Raw genomic sequence first — 19,064 nt, 5'->3', positions numbered from 1 at the left:
GGGGTGGGCGGGAGGGGGAGAGACACAAGGGGCAAGAGTAGGGGTGGGCGGGAGGGGGAGAGACACAAGGGGCAAGAGCGGGGGTGGGCGGGAGGGGGGAAGACACGGGCCAAGAGCGGGGGTGGGTGGGAGGGGGGAAGACACGGGGCAAGAGCGGGGTTGGACGGGAGGGGGAAAGACACAGGGCAAGAGCGGGGGTGGGAGGGAGGGGGGAAGACACGGGGCAAGAGCGGGGTTGGACGGGAGGGGGAAAGACACAGGGCAAGAGCGGGGGTGGGCGGGAGGGGGAAAGAGACACGGGGCAAGAGCGGGGGTGGGCGGGAGCAGGAAAGAGACACGGGGCAAGAGCAGGGGTGGGCAGGAGTGGGAAAGAAAAACGGGGCAAGAGCGGGGGTGGGCGGGAGGGGGAAAGACACACGGGGCAAGAGCGGGGGTGGGCGGGGGGGGGAAAGACACAGGGGGCAAGAGCGGGGGTGGGCGGGAGGGGGAAAAACACACGTGGCAAGAGCGGGGGTGGGCGGGAGGGGGAAAGACACACGGGCAAGAGCGGGGGTGGGCGGGAAGGGGAAAGACACACGGGGCAAGAGCGGGGGTGGGCGGGAGGGGGAGAGACATGGGCAAAGAGCGGGGGTGGGCGGGAGGGGGAGAGACACGGGGCAAGAGCGGGGGTGGGCGGGAGGGGGAAAGACACACGGGCAAGAGCGGGGGTGGGCGGGAGGGGGAAAGACACACGGGGCAAGAGCAGGGGTGGGTGGGAGGGGGAAAGACACACGGGGCAAGAGCGGGGGTGGGCCGGGGGGATAAAGACACACGGGGCAAGAGCGGGGGTGGGCGGGAGGGGGAAAGACACACGGGTCAAGAGCGGGGGTGGGCGGGAGGGGGAAAGACACACGGGCAAGAGCGGGGGTGGGCGGGAGGGGGAAAGACACACGGGGCAAGAGCAGGGGTGGGTGGGAGGGGGAAAGACACACGGGGCAAGAGCGGGGGTGGGCCGGGGGGATAAAGACACACGGGGCAAGAGCGGGGGTGGGCGGGAGGGGGAAAGACACACGGGTCAAGAGCGGGGGTGGGCGGGAGGGGGAAAGACACACGGGGCAAGAGCAGGGGTGGGTGGGAGGGGGAAAGACACACGGGGCAAGAGCGGGGGTGGGCCGGGGGGATAAAGACACACGGGGCAAGAGCGGGGGTGGGCGGGAGGGGGAAAGACACACGGGTCAAGAGCGGGGGTGGGCGGGAGGGAGACAGACACACGGGGCAAGAGCGGGGCTGGGGGGGTACAGGAGACAGACACGGGGCATGAGCAGGGGGTGGGGGGCAACAGGAGAGAGACACGGGGCATGAGCGGGGGGTGGGGGGAACAGGAGACAGACATGGGGCATGAACGGGGGTGGGGGGAACAACAGAGACAGACACGGGGCATGAGCAGGGGGTGGGGGCAACAGGAGACAGACACAGGGCATGAGCGGGGGGTGGGGGGCAACAGGAGACAGACACGGGCATGAGCGGGGGGTGGGGGGCCACAGGAGACAGACACGGGGCATGAGCAGGGGGCGGGGGGCAACAGGAGACAGACACGGGGCATGAGCGGGGGGTGGGGGGAACAGGAGACAGACACAGAGCATGAGCGGGGGGTGGGGAGAACAGGAGACAGACACGGGGCATGAGCGGGGGGTGGGAGGAACAGGAGAGAGACACGGGGCATGAGCGGGGGTGGGAGGAACAGGAGAGAGACACGGGGCATGAGCAGGGGGTGGGGGGCAACAGGAGACAGACACAGGGCATGAGCGGGGGTGGGAGGAACAGGAGTCAGACACGGGGCATGAGCGAGGGGGTGGGGGCAACAGGAGACAGACACGGGGCATGAGCGGGGGTGTGCGGGGCAACAGGAGACAGACACGGGACATGAGCGGGTGGGGGAACAGGAGACAGACACGGGGCATGGGTGGGAGCAAGAGGAGACAGACATGGGGCATGAGCGGGGGGTGGGGGGAACAGGAGACAGACACGGGGCATGAGCTGGGGGTGGGGGGTACAGAAGACAGACACGGGGCATGAGCGGGGTAGTGGGGGGCAACAGGAGAGAGACACGGGGCATGAGCAGGGGGTGGGGAGCAACAGGAGACAGACACAGGGCATGAGCGGGGGTGGGAGGAACAGGAGACAGACACGGGGCATGAGCGAGGGGGTGGGGGGCTACAGGAGACAGACACGGGGCATGAGCGAGGGTGTGGGGGCAACAGGAGAGAGACACAGGGCATGAGCGCGGAGTGGGGGGGTACAGGAGACAGACACGGGGCATGGGTGGGAGCAAGAGGAGACAGACATGGGGCATGAGCGGGGAGTGGGGGAAACAGGAGACAGACACGGGGCATGAGCGGGGGGAGGGGAGTACAGAAGACAGACACGGGGCATGAGCGGGGTAGTGGGGGGCAACAGGAGAGAGACACAGGGCATGAGCGGGGGGTGGGAGGGGGTACAGGAGACAGACACGGGGCATGAGCAGGGGGTGGGGGGCAACAGAAGAGAGACACAGGGCATGAGCGGGGGGCTGGGGGGGTACAGGAGACAGACACAGGGCATGAGCGGGGGGTGGGGGGAACAAAAGAGACAGACACGGGGCATGAGCGGGGGTGGGGAGCAACAGGAGAGAGACAGGGCAGGAGCAGGGGGTGGGGGGAAACAGGAGACAGACACGGGGCATGAGCGGGGGGTGAGGGCAACAGGAGACAGACACGGGGCATGAGCGGGGGTGGGGGGTACAGGAGACAGACACGGGGCATGAGCGGGGGTGGGGGGGTACAGGAGACAGACACGGGGCATGAGAGGGGGGTGGGGAGAAGAGGAGACAGACACAGGGCATGAGCGGGTGGGGGGAACCGGAGACAGACACGGGACATGAGTGGGGGGGCAACAGGAGACATACACAGGGCATGAGCGGGCGGTGGGGGGTACAGGAGTCAGACATGGGGCATGAGCGGGGGGTGGGGGCAACAGGAGAGAGACACGGGGCATGAGCAGGGGGTGGGGGAACAGGAGACAGACACGGGGCATGATCGGGGAGTGGGGGGAACAACAGAGACAGACACGGGGCAGGAGCGGGAGGTGGAGGGCAACAGGAGACAGACACGGGGCATGAGCGGGGGGGTGGGGGGCAACAGGAGACAGACACGGGGCATGAGCGGGGGGTGAGGGGCAACAGGAGACAGACACGGGGCATGAGCGGGGGTGGGGGGCAACAGGAGACAGACACGGGGCATGAGCGGGGGGTGGGGGGCAACAGGAGAGACACGGGGCATGAGCGGGGGGTGAGGGGCAATAGGAGACAGACACGGGGCATGAGCGGGGGGTGGGGGGAACAACACACTGGCATGAGCGGGGGGTGGGGAAAACAGACACGGGGCATGAGCGGGGGGTGGGGGGCAACAGGAGACAGACACGGGGCAGGAGCGGGAGGTGGAGGGCAACAGGAGACAGACACGGGGCATGAGCGGGGGTGGGGAGAACAGGAGACAAACACGGGGCGTGAGCAGGGGGGTGGGGGGCAACAAGAGAGAGACACGGGGCATGAGCGTGTGGGGGGAACAGGAGACAGACACGGGGCATGAGCGGGAGAGGTGAGGGGCAACAGGAGATAGACACGGGGCATGAGCGGGGGGTGGGGGGGAACAGGACACAGACATGGGGCATGAGCGGGGGTGGGGGGAGGGAGAGAGACACACGGGGGGTGGGCGGGAGGGAGAGAGACACACGGGGCATGAGCGGGGGGTGGGCGGGAGGGAGAGAGACACACGGGGCATGAGCGGGAGGGTGAAAGACACAAGGGGCAAGAGCGGGGGTGGGCGGGAGGGTGAAAGACACAAGGGGCAAGAGCGGGGGTGGGCGGGAGGGAGAAAGACACGGGGCAAGAGCGGGGTAGTGGGGGGCAACAGGAGAGAGACATGGGGCATGAGCGGGGGGTGGGGGGTACAGGAGACAGACACGGGGCATGAGCCGGGGCTGGGAGGCAACAGAAGAGAGACACAGGGCATGAGTGGGGGGGTGGGGGGTACAGGAGACAGACACGGGGCATGAGCAGGTGGGTGGGGGGCAACAGGAGATAGACACGGGGCATGTGCGGGGGGTGGGGGGAACAGGACACAGACATGGGGCATGAGCGGGGGGAACAGAAGACAGACATGGGGCATGAGCGGGGGTGGGGGAAGGGGAGAGACACACGGGGCATGAGCGGGGGTGGTGGGAGGGAGAGAGACACACGGGGCATGAGCGGTGGGCGGGAGGGAGAGAGACACACGGGGCATGTGCGGGGGGTGGGCGGGAGGGAGAGAGACACACGGGGCATGAGCGGGGGTGGGCGGGAGGGGGAGAGACACAAGGGGCAAGAGTAGGGGTGGGCGGGAGGGGGAGAGGCACAAGGGGCAAGAGCGGGGGTGGGCGGGAGGGGGGAAGACACGGGCCAAGAGCGGGGGTGGGCGGGAGGGGGAAGACACGGGGCAAGAGCGGGGGTGGATGGGAGGGGGAAAGACACGGGGCAAGAGCGGGGGTGGGAGGGAGGGGGAAAGACACGGGGCAAGAGCGGGGGTGGGCGGGAGGGGGAAAGAGACACGGGGCAAGAGCGGGGGTGGGCGGGAGGGGGAAAGAGACACGGGGCAAGAGCGGGGGTGGGCGGGAGGGGGAAAGAGACACGGGGCAAGAGCAGGGGTGGGCGGGAGGGGCAAAGAGACACGGGGCAAGAGCGGGGGTGGGTGGGAGGGGGAAAGAGATGCGGGGCAAGAGCGGGGGTGGGCGGGAGGGGGAAAGACACGGGGCAAGAGCGGGGTGGGCGGGAGGGGGAAAGAGACACGGGGCAAGAGCAGGGGTGGGCGGGAGGGGCAAAGAGACACGGGGCAAGAGCGGGGGTGGGTGGGAGGGGGAAAGAGACGCGGGGCAAGAGCGGGGGTGGGCGGGAGGGGGAAAGACACGGGGCAAGAGCGGGGGTGGGCGGGAGGGGGAAAGAGACACGGGGCAAGAGCGGGGGTGGGCGGGAGGGGGAAAGAGACACGGGGCAAGAGCAGGGTTGGGCGGGAGGGGCAAAGAGACACGGGGCAAGAGCGGGGGTGGGTGGGAGGGGGAAAGAGACACGGGGCAAGAGCGGGGGTGGGCGGGAGGGGGAAAGAGACACGGGGCAAGAGCAGGGGTGGGCGGGAGGGGCAAAGAGACACGGGGCATGAGCGGGGGGTGGGGGGAACAACACACTGGCATGAGCGGGGGGTGGGGAAAACAGACACGGGGCATGAGCGGGGGTGGGGGGCAACAGGAGACAGACACGGGGCAGGAGCGGGAGGTGAAGGGCAACAGGAGACAGACACGGGGCATGAGCGGGGGTGGGGAGAACAGGAGACAAACACGGGGCGTGAGCAGGAGGGTGGGGGGCAACAAGAGAGAGACACGGGGCATGAGCGTGTGGGGGGAACAGGAGACAGACACGGGGCATGAGCGGGAGAGGTGAGGGGCAACAGGAGATAGACACGGGGCATGAGCGGGGGGTGGGGGGGAACAGGACACAGACATGGGGCATGAGCGGGGGTGGGGGGAGGGAGAGAGACACACGGGGGGTGGGCGGGAGGGAGAGAGACACACAGGGCACGAGCGGGGGGTGGGCGGGAGGGAGAGAGACACACGCGGCATGAGCGGGAGGGTGAAAGACACAAGGGGCAAGAGCGGGGGTGGGCGGGAGGGTGAAAGACACAAGGGGCAAGAGCGGGGGTGGGCGGGAGGGAGAAAGACACAGGGCAAGAGCGGGGTAGTGGGGGGCAACAGGAGAGAGACGTGGGGCATGAGCGGGGGGTGGGGGGGTACAGGAGACAGACACGGGGCATGAGCAGGGGCTGGGGGCAACAGAAGAGAGACACAGGGCATGAGCGGGGGGGTGGGGGGGTACAGGAGACAGACACGGGGCATGAGCGGGGGTGGGGGGCAACAGGAGATAGACACGGGGCATGTGCGGGGGGTGGGGGGAACAGGACACAGACATGGGGCATGAGCGGGGGGAACAGAAGACAGACATGGGGCATGAGCGGGGGTGGGGGAAGGGGAGAGACACACGGGGCATGAGCGGGGGTGGTGGGAGGGAGAGAGACACATGGGGCATGAGCGGTGGGCGGGAGGGAGAGAGACACACGGGGCATGTGCGGGGGGTGGGCGGGAGGGAGAGAGACACACGGGGCATGAGCGGGGGTGGGCGGGAGGGGGAGAGACACAAGGGGCAAGAGTAGGGGTGGGCGGGAGGGGGAGAGACACAAGGGGCAAGAGCGGGGGTGGGCGGGAGGGGGGAAGACACGGGCCAAGAGCGGGGGTGGGTGGGAGGGGGGAAGACACGGGGCAAGAGCGGGGTTGGACGGGAGGGGGAAAGACACAGGGCAAGAGCGGGGGTGGGAGGGAGGGGGGAAGACACGGGGCAAGAGCGGGGTTGGACGGGAGGGGGAAAGACACAGGGCAAGAGCGGGGGTGGGCGGGAGGGGGAAAGAGACACGGGGCAAGAGCGGGGGTGGGCGGGAGCAGGAAAGAGACACGGGGCAAGAGCAGGGGTGGGCAGGAGTGGGAAAGAAACACGGGGCAAGAGCGGGGGTGGGCGGGAGGGGGAAAGACACACGGGGCAAGAGCGGGGGTGGGCGGGGGGGGAAAGACACACGGGGCAAGAGCGGGGGTGGGCGGGAGGGGGAAAAACACACGTGGCAAGAGCGGGGGTGGGCGGGAGGGGGAAAGACACACGGGCAAGAGCGGGGGTGGGCGGGAAGGGGAAAGACACACGGGGCAAGAGCGGGGGTGGGCGGGAGGGGGAGAGACATGGGCAAAGAGCGGGGGTGGGCGGGAGGGGGAGAGACACGGGGCAAGAGCGGGGGTGGGCGGGAGGGGGAAAGACACACGGGCAAGAGCGGGGGTGGGCGGGAGGGGGAAAGACACACGGGGCAAGAGCAGGGGTGGGTGGGAGGGGGAAAGACACACGGGGCAAGAGCGGGGGTGGGCCGGGGGGATAAAGACACACGGGGCAAGAGCGGGGGTGGGCGGGAGGGGGAAAGACACACGGGTCAAGAGCGGGGGTGGGCGGGAGGGGGAAAGACACACGGGGCAAGAGCGGGGGTGGGCGGGAGTTGGAAAGACACACAGGGCAAGAGCGGGGGTGGGCGGGAGGGGGAAAGACACAAGGGGCAAGAGCGGGGGTGGGCGGGAGGGGGAAGACACATGGGGCAAGAGCGGGGGTGGGTGGGAGGGAGACAGACACACGGGGCAAGAGCGGGGCTGGGGGGGTACAGGAGACAGACACGGGGCATGAGCAGGGGGTGGGGGGCAACAGGAGAGAGACACGGGGCATGAGCGGGGGGTGGGGGGAACAGGAGACAGACATGGGGCATGAACGGGGGTGGGGGGAACAACAGAGACAGACACGGGCATGAGCAGGGGGTGGGGGGCAACAGGAGACAGACACAGGGCATGAGCGGGGGGTGGGGGGCAACAGGAGACAGACACGGGCATGAGCGGGGGGTGGGGGGCCACAGGAGACAGACACGGGGCATGAGCAGGGGGCGGGGGCAACAGGAGACAGACACGGGGCATGAGCGGGGGGTGGGGGGAACAGGAGACAGACACAGAGCATGAGCGGGGGGTGGGGAGAACAGGAGACAGACACGGGGCATGAGCGGGGGGTGGGAGGAACAGGAGAGAGACACGGGGCATGAGCGGGGGTGGGAGGAACAGGAGAGAGACACGGGGCATGAGCAGGGGGTGGGGGGCAACAGGAGACAGACACAGGGCATGAGCGGGGGTGGGAGGAACAGGAGTCAGACACGGGGCATGAGCGAGGGGGTGGGGGCAACAGGAGACAGACACGGGGCATGAGCGGGGGTGTGCGGGGCAACAGGAGACAGACACGGGACATGAGCGGGTGGGGGAACAGGAGACAGACACGGGGCATGGGTGGGAGCAAGAGGAGACAGACATGGGGCATGAGCGGGGGGTGGGGGGAACAGGAGACAGACACGGGGCATGAGCTGGGGGTGGGGGGTACAGAAGACAGACACGGGGCATGAGCGGGGTAGTGGGGGGCAACAGGAGAGAGACACGGGGCATGAGCAGGGGGTGGGGAGCAACAGGAGACAGACACAGGGCATGAGCGGGGGTGGGAGGAACAGGAGACAGACACGGGGCATGAGCGAGGGGGTGGGGGGCTACAGGAGACAGACACGGGGCATGAGCGAGGGTGTGGGGGGCAACAGGAGAGAGACACGGGGCATGAGCGCGGAGTGGGGGGGTACAGGAGACAGACACGGGGCATGGGTGGGAGCAAGAGGAGACAGACATGGGGCATGAGCGGGGAGTGGGGGAAACAGGAGACAGACACGGGGCATGAGCGGGGGGAGGGGAGTACAGAAGACAGACACGGGGCATGAGCGGGGTAGTGGGGGGCAACAGGAGAGAGACACAGGGCATGAGCGGGGGGTGGGAGGGGGTACAGGAGACAGACACGGGGCATGAGCAGGGGGTGGGGGGCAACAGAAGAGAGACACAGGGCATGAGCGAGGGCTGGGGGGGTACAGGAGACAGACACGGGGCATGAGCGGGGGGTGGGGGGCAACAGGAGACAGACATGGGGCATGAGCGGGGGGTGGGGCGGAACAGGAGACAGACACAGAGCATGAGCAGGGGGTGGGGAGAACAGGAGACAGACACGGGGCATGAGCGGGGGGTGGGGGGCAACAGGAGACAGACACAGGGCATGAGCGGGGGTGGGAGGAACAGGAGACAGACACGGGGCATGAGCAAGGGGGTGGGGGGCAACAGGAGACAGACACTGGGCATGAGCGGGGGTGTGGGGGGCAACAGGAGGGAGACACGGGGAATGAGCGCGGAGTGGGGGGGTACAGGAGACAGACACGGGCATGGGTGGGAGCAAGAGGAGACAGACATGGGGCATGAGCGGGGGTGGGGGGAACAGGAGACAGACACGGGGCATGAGCGGGGTAGTGGGGGGCAACAGGAGAGAGACACGGGGCATGAGCGGGGGGTGGGGGGCAACAGGAGACAGACACAGGGCATGAGCGGGGGTGGGAGGAACAGGAGACAGACACGGGGCATGAGCGAGGGGGTGGGGGGCAACAGGAGACAGACACGGGGCATGGGTGGGAGCAAGAGGAGACAGACATGGGGCATGAGCGGGGGGTGGGGGGAACAGGAGACAGACACGGGGCATGAGCGGGGGGTGGGGGGTACAGAAGACAGACACGGGGCATGAGCGGAGTAGTGGGGGGCAACAGGAGAGAGACACGGGGCATGAGCGGGGGGGTGGGAGGGGGTACATGAGACAGACACGGGGCATGAGCAGGGGGTGGGGGGCAACAGAAGAGAGACACAGGGCATGAGCGGAGGTGGGGGGCAACAGGAGAGAGACACGGGACATGAGCGGGTGGGGGAACAGGAGACAGACACGGGGCATGAGCAGGGGGGCAATAGGAGACAGACATGGGGCATGAGCAGGGGGGTGGGGGGGTACAGGAGACAGACACGGGGCATGAGCGGGGGGTGGGGGGGTACAGGAGACAGACACGGGGCATGAGCAGGGGGGGCAACAGGAGACAGACATGGGGCATGAGCGGGGGGGTAGGGGGGTACAGGAGACAGACATGAGCATGAGCGGGGGGTGGGGGGGTACAGGAGACAGACACGGGGCATGAGCAGGGGGTGGGGGGCAACAGGAGAGAGACACAGGGCATGAGCGGGGGGTGGGGGGAACAGGAGACAGACACAGGGCATGAGCGGGGGTGGGGGGAACAAAAGAGACAGACACGGGGCATGAGCGGGGGGTGGGAGGCACCAGGAGAGAGACAGGGCAGGAGTGGGGGGTGGCGGGCAACAGGAGACAGATACGGGGCATTAGCGGGGGGTGAGGGCAACAGGAGAAAGACACGGGGCATGAGCGGGATTGGGGGGGTACAGGAGACAGACACGGGGCATGAGCGGGGGTGGGTGGGTACAGGAGACAGACACGGGGCATGAGCAGGGGGTGTGGGGGAACAGGAGACAGACACGGAGCATGTGAGGGGGGTGGGGAGAACAGGAGACAGACACAGGGCATGAGCGGGTGGGGGGAACCGGAGACAGACACGGGGCATGAGCGGGGGGGCAACAGGAGACAGACACAGGGCATGAGCGGGCAGTGGGGGGTACAGGAGACAGACATGGGGCATGAGCGGGGGGTGGGGGGCAACAGGAGAGAGACACGGGACATGAGCAGGGGGTGGCGGGAACAGGAGACAGACACGGGGCATGAGCAGGGGGTGGGGGGAACAACAGAGACAGACACGGGGCAGGAGCGGGAGGTGGAGGGCAACAGGAGACAGACACGGGGCATGAGCGCGGGTTGGGGGGCAACAGGAGACAGACACGGGGCATGAGCGGGGGGTGAGGGACAACAGGAGACAGACAGGGGGCATGAGCGGGGGGTGGGGGGCAACAGGAGACAGACACGGGGCATAAGCGGGGGGTGGTGGGCAACAGGAGAGACACAGGGCATGAGCGGGGGGTGAGGGGCAACAGGAGACAGACACGGGGCATGAGCGGGGGGTGTGGGGAACAACACACGGGCATGAGCGGGGGGGGGGAAAACAGACACGGGGCATGAGCGCGAGGTGGAGGGCAACAGGAGACAGACACGGGGCATGAGCGGGGGGTGGGGAGAACAGGAGACAAACACGGGGCATGAGCGGGGGGGTGGGGGGCAACAAGAGAGAGACACGGGGCATGAGCGTGTGGGGGGAACAGGAGACAGACACGGGGCATGAGCGGGAGGGGTGGGGGGCAACAGGAGATAGACACGGGGCATGAGCGGGGGGTGGGGGGGAACAGGACACAGACATGGGGCATGAGCGGGGGTAGGGGGAGGGAGAGAGACACACGGGGGGTGGGCAGGAGGGAGAGAGACACACGGGGCATGAGCGGGGTGGGCGGGAGGGAGAGAGACACACGGGGCATGAGCGGGAAGGTGAAAGACACAAGGGGCAAGAGCGGGGTTGGGCAGGAGGGTGAAAGACACAAGGGGCAAGAGCGGGGGTGGGCGGGAGGGAGAAAGACACGGTGCAAGAGCAGGGGTGGGCGCGAGGGGGAAAGACACGGGGCAAGAGCGGGGGTGGGCGGGAGGGGGAAAGACACGGGGCAAGAGCGGGGGTGGGTGGGAGGGGGAAAGAGACACGGGGCAAGAGCGGGGGTGGGCGGGAGGGGGAAAGAGAAACGGGGCAAGAGTGGGTGTGGGCGGGAGGGGGAAAGAGACACGGGGCAAGAGCAGGGGTGGGCGGGAGGGGGAAAGAGACACGGGGCAAGAGCGGGGGTGGGGGGTAGGGAGACAGACACACGGGGCAAGAGCGGGGGGTGGGGGAAGGGGAGAGACACGCGGGGCATGAGCGGGGGTGGGCGGGAGGGGGAGAGACACACGAGGCATGAGCGGGGGTTGGGCGGGAGGGGGAGAGACACACGGGGCATGGGTGGGGGGGAGGGAGAGAGACACACGGGGCATGAGTGGGGGTGGGGGGAAGGAGAGAGAGACACACGGGGCATGAGCGGGGGGTGGGCGGGTGGTGGAGAGACACACAGGGCATGAGCGGGGGGTGGGCGGGAGGGGGAGAGACACACGGTGCATGAGCGGGGGTGGGGAGAGACACACGGACATGAGCGGGGGGGTGGGCGGCAGGTGGTGAGAGACATACGGACATGAGCGGGGGGTGGGCGGCGGGTGGGGAGAGACACACGGACATGAGCGGGGGGTGGTCGGCGGGTGGGGAGAGACATATGGACATGAGCGGGCGGCAGGTGGGGAGAGACACACGGACATGAGCGGGCGGCGGGTGGGGAGAGACACACAGGGCAAGAGCGGGGGGTGGGCGGTTGGGAGAGACGAGCGGGGCACGAGCGGGGCATGAGCGGGAGGTGGGCGTAAGGGAGAAAGACACACGGACATGAGCGGGGGTGGGAGGAACAGGAGACAGACACGGGCATGAGCGGGGGTGGGGGACTTACTGTGCAGGCGGGATACAAAGCCTCTCATGCGAGGAACAAAGATGGCGGGGGTCTCTGATGCCAGACGCACTGCACGCTTCCACACATCCAATGAGAGAGCATGTCAGATATCCGCGGACATCACGCAAGCTGCTGGCCCAATCACCGTCCTGTCCGCAGAGCGAACAGGGAAGTGTGTCCGCGAAGCGAACACAGACATCACTAATTTTTTTCACTTACATTTTTGTCATTTTTTTAAAAACTACTGGACGGATTTACACCAAATAAAGCAAAGCACGCTTTCGGGACCAAGCCGCCGCTCCTGCCGCTAATTTGGTGTAAATCCGTCCAGCGGTTTGGGCTGTAGGCGTGAGCAAAGTTTTTTCCCATTATGTCTATGAGAAAAAAAAAAGTTTTGGGACATCCCCTATAACTTTGCCCCCCCTGGACGAATCCTCACCAAACTTTGCAAAAAAATTCAGAGTGACCCAACTACTTTTTTTTGCAAAGTTTGGTGAGGATCCGCCCAGGGAGAGCGAAGTTATAAGCCACCCAAAAAGTGCTCTTCCTATGGAAACAGCAACTTAACCATAACTACATGGCCACTACCGTGGCCATGTAATATATATATATATATATATATATATATATATATATATATATTATTTTGCACGTCTACTTTCTTCATAATAATTCAGCTGACCAGGAAAAGGACTACAAATATTTGTTTTCTATGTTACTAAATAAAATATTGTTATGAAATAGGAAAAAGATCAAAAGGGTCACTCTGACATTCATCCCATTTACTATTTCCAACTCATTCACTTTCACTTTTCCACTTGCTCTCTGTTAGGAAGATTTTGCACAATTATCTGGTGAGGTCTGTGTAATCATGTAATCTAATGGTAGAACAGTGTCACTCAAAAGGAAAGACCAGACTTTCCAATAGTAGATGTGACAGAGAAGTCAGGCTTAACATCACTTACATCAAAACCATTCCTCACCACAAAGGAATACACCACACTGGCATACTGAACAAATATAGACTCCTTATAAGGTCACACACAATATTTATGATACGAGAATAGGTACAGAGGTGAAGCATTAGAACATTTTCAAGTAAGACCTATGTCCCTCTTGATACTAAAAAACAAGCCTCTTATCTGGTGCCAGACACTAGCATATAGACTTTTAGACCCTAGACAATAAAAACATACATGATTGATTATGTCATGTTCTGGACCAAAATGCCATCCAGGAGTGCTCCTGCACTGTAGGGGAAGTGACACATAATACAGATGCTCACAGCACTGTGGTAATTGGAGCTCACTTTATACAAATGAGTAATATGGCGGCAGAGAGCCGTTATGGGTTGACATATACATAGGCAGCTCTTCGCCGCCAAACATTTCATAATTTTCACGACAAGTGCCTTTTGACCACACTTTTGGGCTCCGCTGTGCAAAATGAGTTAACGCTGCCTGGAATGCCAGGCAGCACTTACATTTAATTGTAAGCACTGGCTGTCATGCTCGCATGGCAATCAGTGTTTCACAATTACAAATAAACTCTGCCCAACATGTTTGCATGTCGTGCAGTGTTTTATTGTAATTGTAAATATGGCTCCCTATGCGGTCTGCCTGCTTTATGCTGGTGTATAAAGCCAGCAGGCCCATATGGCTCGCAAGCTTTTGCACTATCATGAACATCCATGATGGAGCTAATGCTGGAACATTTGTATGGTGGAGGGAAAGAAAGGAGTTGGAAATGCAAGTTGCGTTCCGCCCCTCCTCTCAGCAACACAAATGAATGGAAATGGGGGTAACGTTAATGGTAGGCGTAAAAGCCTGGCTTTTACACCGTCCACTAACATTACGCACCCATTGAAAATGAGCTACACAGAGGTAGAGAACTGGTATACACAATGCCCTACACAGTCAGGATGGCTACCAAAGTCCGGGATATCCTTTAGGCTTACACCTCCTAAAGCCAGATGGCATTTTACACTGCAAAAAAGGAAACAAAAGTAGCAAGCAGTGATACTATGGGGTTCATTTTGCAGTACATGCAAATTGCATACAGCAAACCAACGTTTGCATGCATGTGCTGTTGTGTGGGGTCCTTTGATTGCAAAATCCCATTTACTCTTCACTTTTACTGTCCACATTGTAAAAAATAAAAGCCACCTGCAAATAACGCTTTGCAGGTGGCATTTTGTTATGGATTCGAATGGGATCCTAACACTACAAATATCACATGCTACCCTCTCCACCTGTGTTTCGAATATCCAGCTTATGAATGTGCTTTAACAGTCACTTCAATAACTGCGTACGGGACTCTAACCTTTGCATATGAAAGTATAACATTCCAAATTTTATTTAAGTTTCCGGAGACATACATATCTCTCTTTTCATTGCAATTCATCTGCTGAAATAACTCACAGAACATATACATTCATATACTAAAGTGCGATAAAGTGTGAAGGGGTTCGTTTTTGTGCCAATTGTGGAAAATACAGTGTGGCGGGATTGGCTTGGAGATTGACATTCGGAAAACCTCTAACTGGTGTGAGAAGAAAGGGCCACATGCATTATACTGCTCAATGATACATATTATGCAGTTCTTGAGTGATGGGTTTCAAATACAGTTGGCCATTTCTACCTTAAGAGCACAATGGGCTGCCATCTGTGCAGTCAAGGATATTTGGGAAATGAAATCTAAGAATGGGAAACTTCTCAGTAAACTGCCAAAGCATCTCACAAATTCCAGACAAGGTCCGGTTTTGTGGCTTACAGTATAATTTACTGTTGATATTAAAGGCTATGCAGGAAAATCAATGTGAGCCTCTCAGTGGTATTGATTGAAAATCTTTGATATTGAAAGCAGTGTTCCTGATGGCAATCACATTGATGACAAGGAAGGCCTCAGCCCTTCTTGATACATTTAAACATCTTGACAAGGAACAGTGGATGCCCATGTACTGCTAAAGTCTAGTCACACAAAAAGCAAAGCGTCTGCACCCTGATACACACCCGAGTTCGCGGAAAACAAATGCTCTATCAGATCCCTTGAAAAGTAGTGGTGCAACGACCGCAGCCCAAATCTCTCATCCCTCCAAACCAATCCCTGCGTACCAATGCAGACACATGGTCTCTGAGGCCAAATCACTATACGACACTTCCACCATTGAGGCAGCCTCTAACAGGAGAAAATCCTTATTCGAAGAAGTCAAACACTGCTCCAGCCCTACACCTGTACCTGTGATGCCCACTTCACAAGATTGATGCAAGAGAATAAACAGCTTCTTCATTAACACAATTGATAAAACTAGAGGTCACAGCAATGCCTCAAAACCAGACAGAGCCCTGCTAGTCACCCACCAGCCGTTCTAGACAGACGTCACCCTCCCTTCTCTAAAGGATCTTTCAGACACACTTTCCTTACTCAAACCCACTACTTGCAAGGACGACTTCCTTCCAGCCTCCCTCATTAAAAAACTCAATGGCCTAGCACGTAATGCAATCCACGGTATTGTGAATGCTATCCTCACTGAAGGTGCATTCCCAGATGTGCTGAAGACAGGTCTTAAAGGACCCCATTTCAAAAAACCCCTTGCTTGACTCAGAGGACCTAGCCAACTACAGACCTTTAACGAGTCTCCCGTTCATTGGGAATCTTATAGAGAAAGTATTTGCGACCAAACTACTTACCAAAACCGACCAGCTTGCCCTCCTCCATGATTACCAGTCTGGCTAATGCCCCAAACGGAGCACTGAGACTGCCACTATCCAAGTGGTCCATGATACATTCAGAATCAATGTCAATGGGGACTCTTAAAACTCTCAGCTGCCTTCAACACAACTCACCGACAGCATGGGCTTCTATGGAACTGTCCTAAAATGGTTTGCATCTTACTTATCCAATATGCACCAGGTCGTGCAGATGGGCTCATTCCGATCCAAATGACTCCCAGTCGTGTGTGGGATCCCCCAACGTTCCATTTTCTTCCCAATCATCTTTAATCTATACATGGAACCCTTGAGAACTCTCCTAAAAGACCCAACATAGCCATCCATCAGTATGCTGATACACTCAGCTGTACCTTAAGGTCAGTGCCCCTCCCAGGACATTGCTCACCTCCGCAAATGCCTGGCCACTATCCACACATGGATGTCAAATACTTATCTTAAACTGAACATGACCACGTCCAAAGTTGTCCTCATTGGTCTCCCCATCGAACAACAACTCGTGAAACAATGGCTTCATGACATGTGCCTGGAAGGATCTACCCCATAGCTGTCAATTTCAGCCAAATCCCAGGGCTTTATTGTTGACAGTAGCATTTCCTTCCAAAAGCACATAGCCAAAAAGGCACAACCCACATGGCTAAAGATCCAAACAACCCACAACATAAAACCCTTCAGTCCCCCGAACAAATTACGAAGGGTGGTTTAAGCCCCTCGTTATCTCACCCATCAATGGGGGAAATGCTCTCCTTACTAGACTTCCAGCAGCACACCTGCCCCCCTCAAAGCAGCTCGCCATGCTGCAGCCCTCTTCATTACGTGTGCATGCAAATTCAACCGTATCTCTCCAATACTGTGCACGCTTCACTGGCACCCTCTCCCCGCCAGGATAATATTCAAAACTGCATGTAACAGCTACAAAACAGTCTCAAATGGAGCACCAACATGCTTGACAGCTAGAATCCACACCTCTGGAGGTTCTCACACCTCACGTAGCAAAACTATCAAAAGGTTGGAGTCAAAGCTAGTTTGCAAAGAGAAGACCCACACGCAGTCCTTCTCTTGGCATGCCCCAACGATCTGGAACTCAATCCTAGTAGAGGCTCTAAATGCTCCTACCATCAGTGGCGGTTGGTGAATTTTTGAACTGGTGGGGTGTAAATGTATGTGCCTAATAGCTGTGAGCGAAGGAGCACAGCAAGGGAGCCTAAACTGAACAAGGGTTGTTCGGGGGTTCTCCCCTGTACATCATTTTTAAAATAATGGGTACAATGGTGCATTTTACAGCACTTTCTGTGAAAAACTGGATAAAAAGCCACACAGTTTGCAATCAATTTTACATGGTAGGACATAAGAAAATCAAAAGATGCAAGCTATGAACAGGCCCAGGACCATTTCCAAATACAGTTTTATTATGCCTTTGCCCACAACATATACTAGTATATAAAATATGTTCATGCTGGCTGTGCCGATACGTGTCCATGCATGCTGAAACAATATGTGAGTATTACCATATATGGACTGCCAGCCAGTAAAAATGACATGCCACAGAAAGACAATATTTGCAGCTTGCTAGATTGTGCATGTTATGTTATGTTAATCTTTCTTGTAAAGCACACTATCGCCAAAGGTATCTTGGTGCTAAGCAGGACCAACCAATATGGCTACAAAATCTTTTGTTATTCCTGACCACCCCCCAACCATTTATCGACCCTTTTGCAAGCCACAAAAAAAGTAAAAACTTTTTTGGGCAAATACGTGTAAAAACACCTGGCATAAAAACAGGTGTTGATGAAAGGATGTCGGACCTTTCCTACAACTTCCTTATACCTATTTTTAATGATCATACCTAAAAATCACACTCAGCTCCAATATAGCAGCTCTATAGTCCATGGACAGTATACACATCTGCGGACAGCAGGTAGCATCAACAAAACCCAGAAACACAGGGGTCAACAGAACATTTTGTACACTTCTAATAACAAATAACATATACATAAACCAACATTACTAATATTTACTACACCCAAATATACATCTTTATACAATTCAACATTTAAAAATGTAAAAATGTATTTTCATGTAGCACATAATATTATGAATGTACCATACACAAAGCATATCATCAGTTTAGGACCACTCTATATAAGCACGGAGATACAGAAACAGCACATTGGAAAATTATCTGTTACCAAATACTAAGTACACTTTATTTATTTCTCTGTTATTACCATTCAGGGCCACACTCTTCATTTGTTCCACTGCTGCCGCACCCCCTCTCCCCTGCTGGTGTCTGCACCCAAAACTAGGGCCTCAGGAAGTGCTCACGCCTCACACCGCATTAGCGGGTCTACTGTCGCCAGCGGGCTCCGCCAATGCTCACTTCTCGCCTGCTCTGTCCCGTCACTTCATCCACTCTGAATTTTGGGCACCCATGCAGGCAGGTCTCTTACCACTGCTATCTGGGCCCGGATCACCACTGAGTGCACCTGTTCACCACTCCAGTCCAGTACTGAGTTGATCTGCTCACTGCACACTCCTGCTGCTTCTCCACTTTTCTATTTCCCTTCTGGTCTCAGTTAGGAACAGAAACTCACTGGCGATGGGCGATGGGCGAGGATGTGCAGAGGTTATTAATCACAAGGTCACCTTGGTCTGTGCCTTGTGGTGGTCCCCAGCTGACCCCTATTAAAGTGAAAGGCTTCCTGCTCCAGCATCGAAGCAGAGCGCTGTACACTTAAATAGAGCGTCTTCACCATTACAGCTTGAGGAAGCCCTTGTAAACGTTTTACTGGGCTGATGTGGCAGTGGTCTGCTATTAAAGTGAAAATCTTCCCACGCCAGCACTGAAGCAGGGAGCTTTTCACTTAAATAGGGTGCTTTTCAAAGGCTGCATTATGCTGGCATAGCAGTGGTGCCCTATTCAAATGAAAATCTGCCTGGTCCCACAATGCAGGGCCTGGCAGCAGCACGAAAGCAGGGAACTTTTCAATTAAATAGGGTACGCCACCACCCCAGCTTGGGGGAGCCCTACAAAGGCTCCCCTGAGATGGTGTGGCAGTGACACCCTGTGTAATAGAAAAGCTGCCCCTCTCATGCTGACACAGCAGCTGCACCCAAAGTAAGTGAAAAGCTCCTCCCACGGGGTTGGGGGATTCCACCTTTGTTGGGAACCACTGGATCGCCATTATGGGGGTGCCTTTTATTTTGCATACTGTGCCCCAGCACAAATGAGCTTTTTAAAGGCTCCTCACTGTGGCATGGCTGAGACTAAGGCGCCCTATGTAAATGATGTTAGTT

This window comes from Ambystoma mexicanum, chromosome 4p (genome assembly GCF_040938575.1).
Source record: "Ambystoma mexicanum isolate Mex_15411 chromosome 4p, UKY_AmexF1_1, whole genome shotgun sequence".
Taxonomy (NCBI): Eukaryota; Metazoa; Chordata; class Amphibia; order Caudata; family Ambystomatidae; genus Ambystoma; species Ambystoma mexicanum.
Note: the sequence above shows the minus strand (reverse complement) of the source record.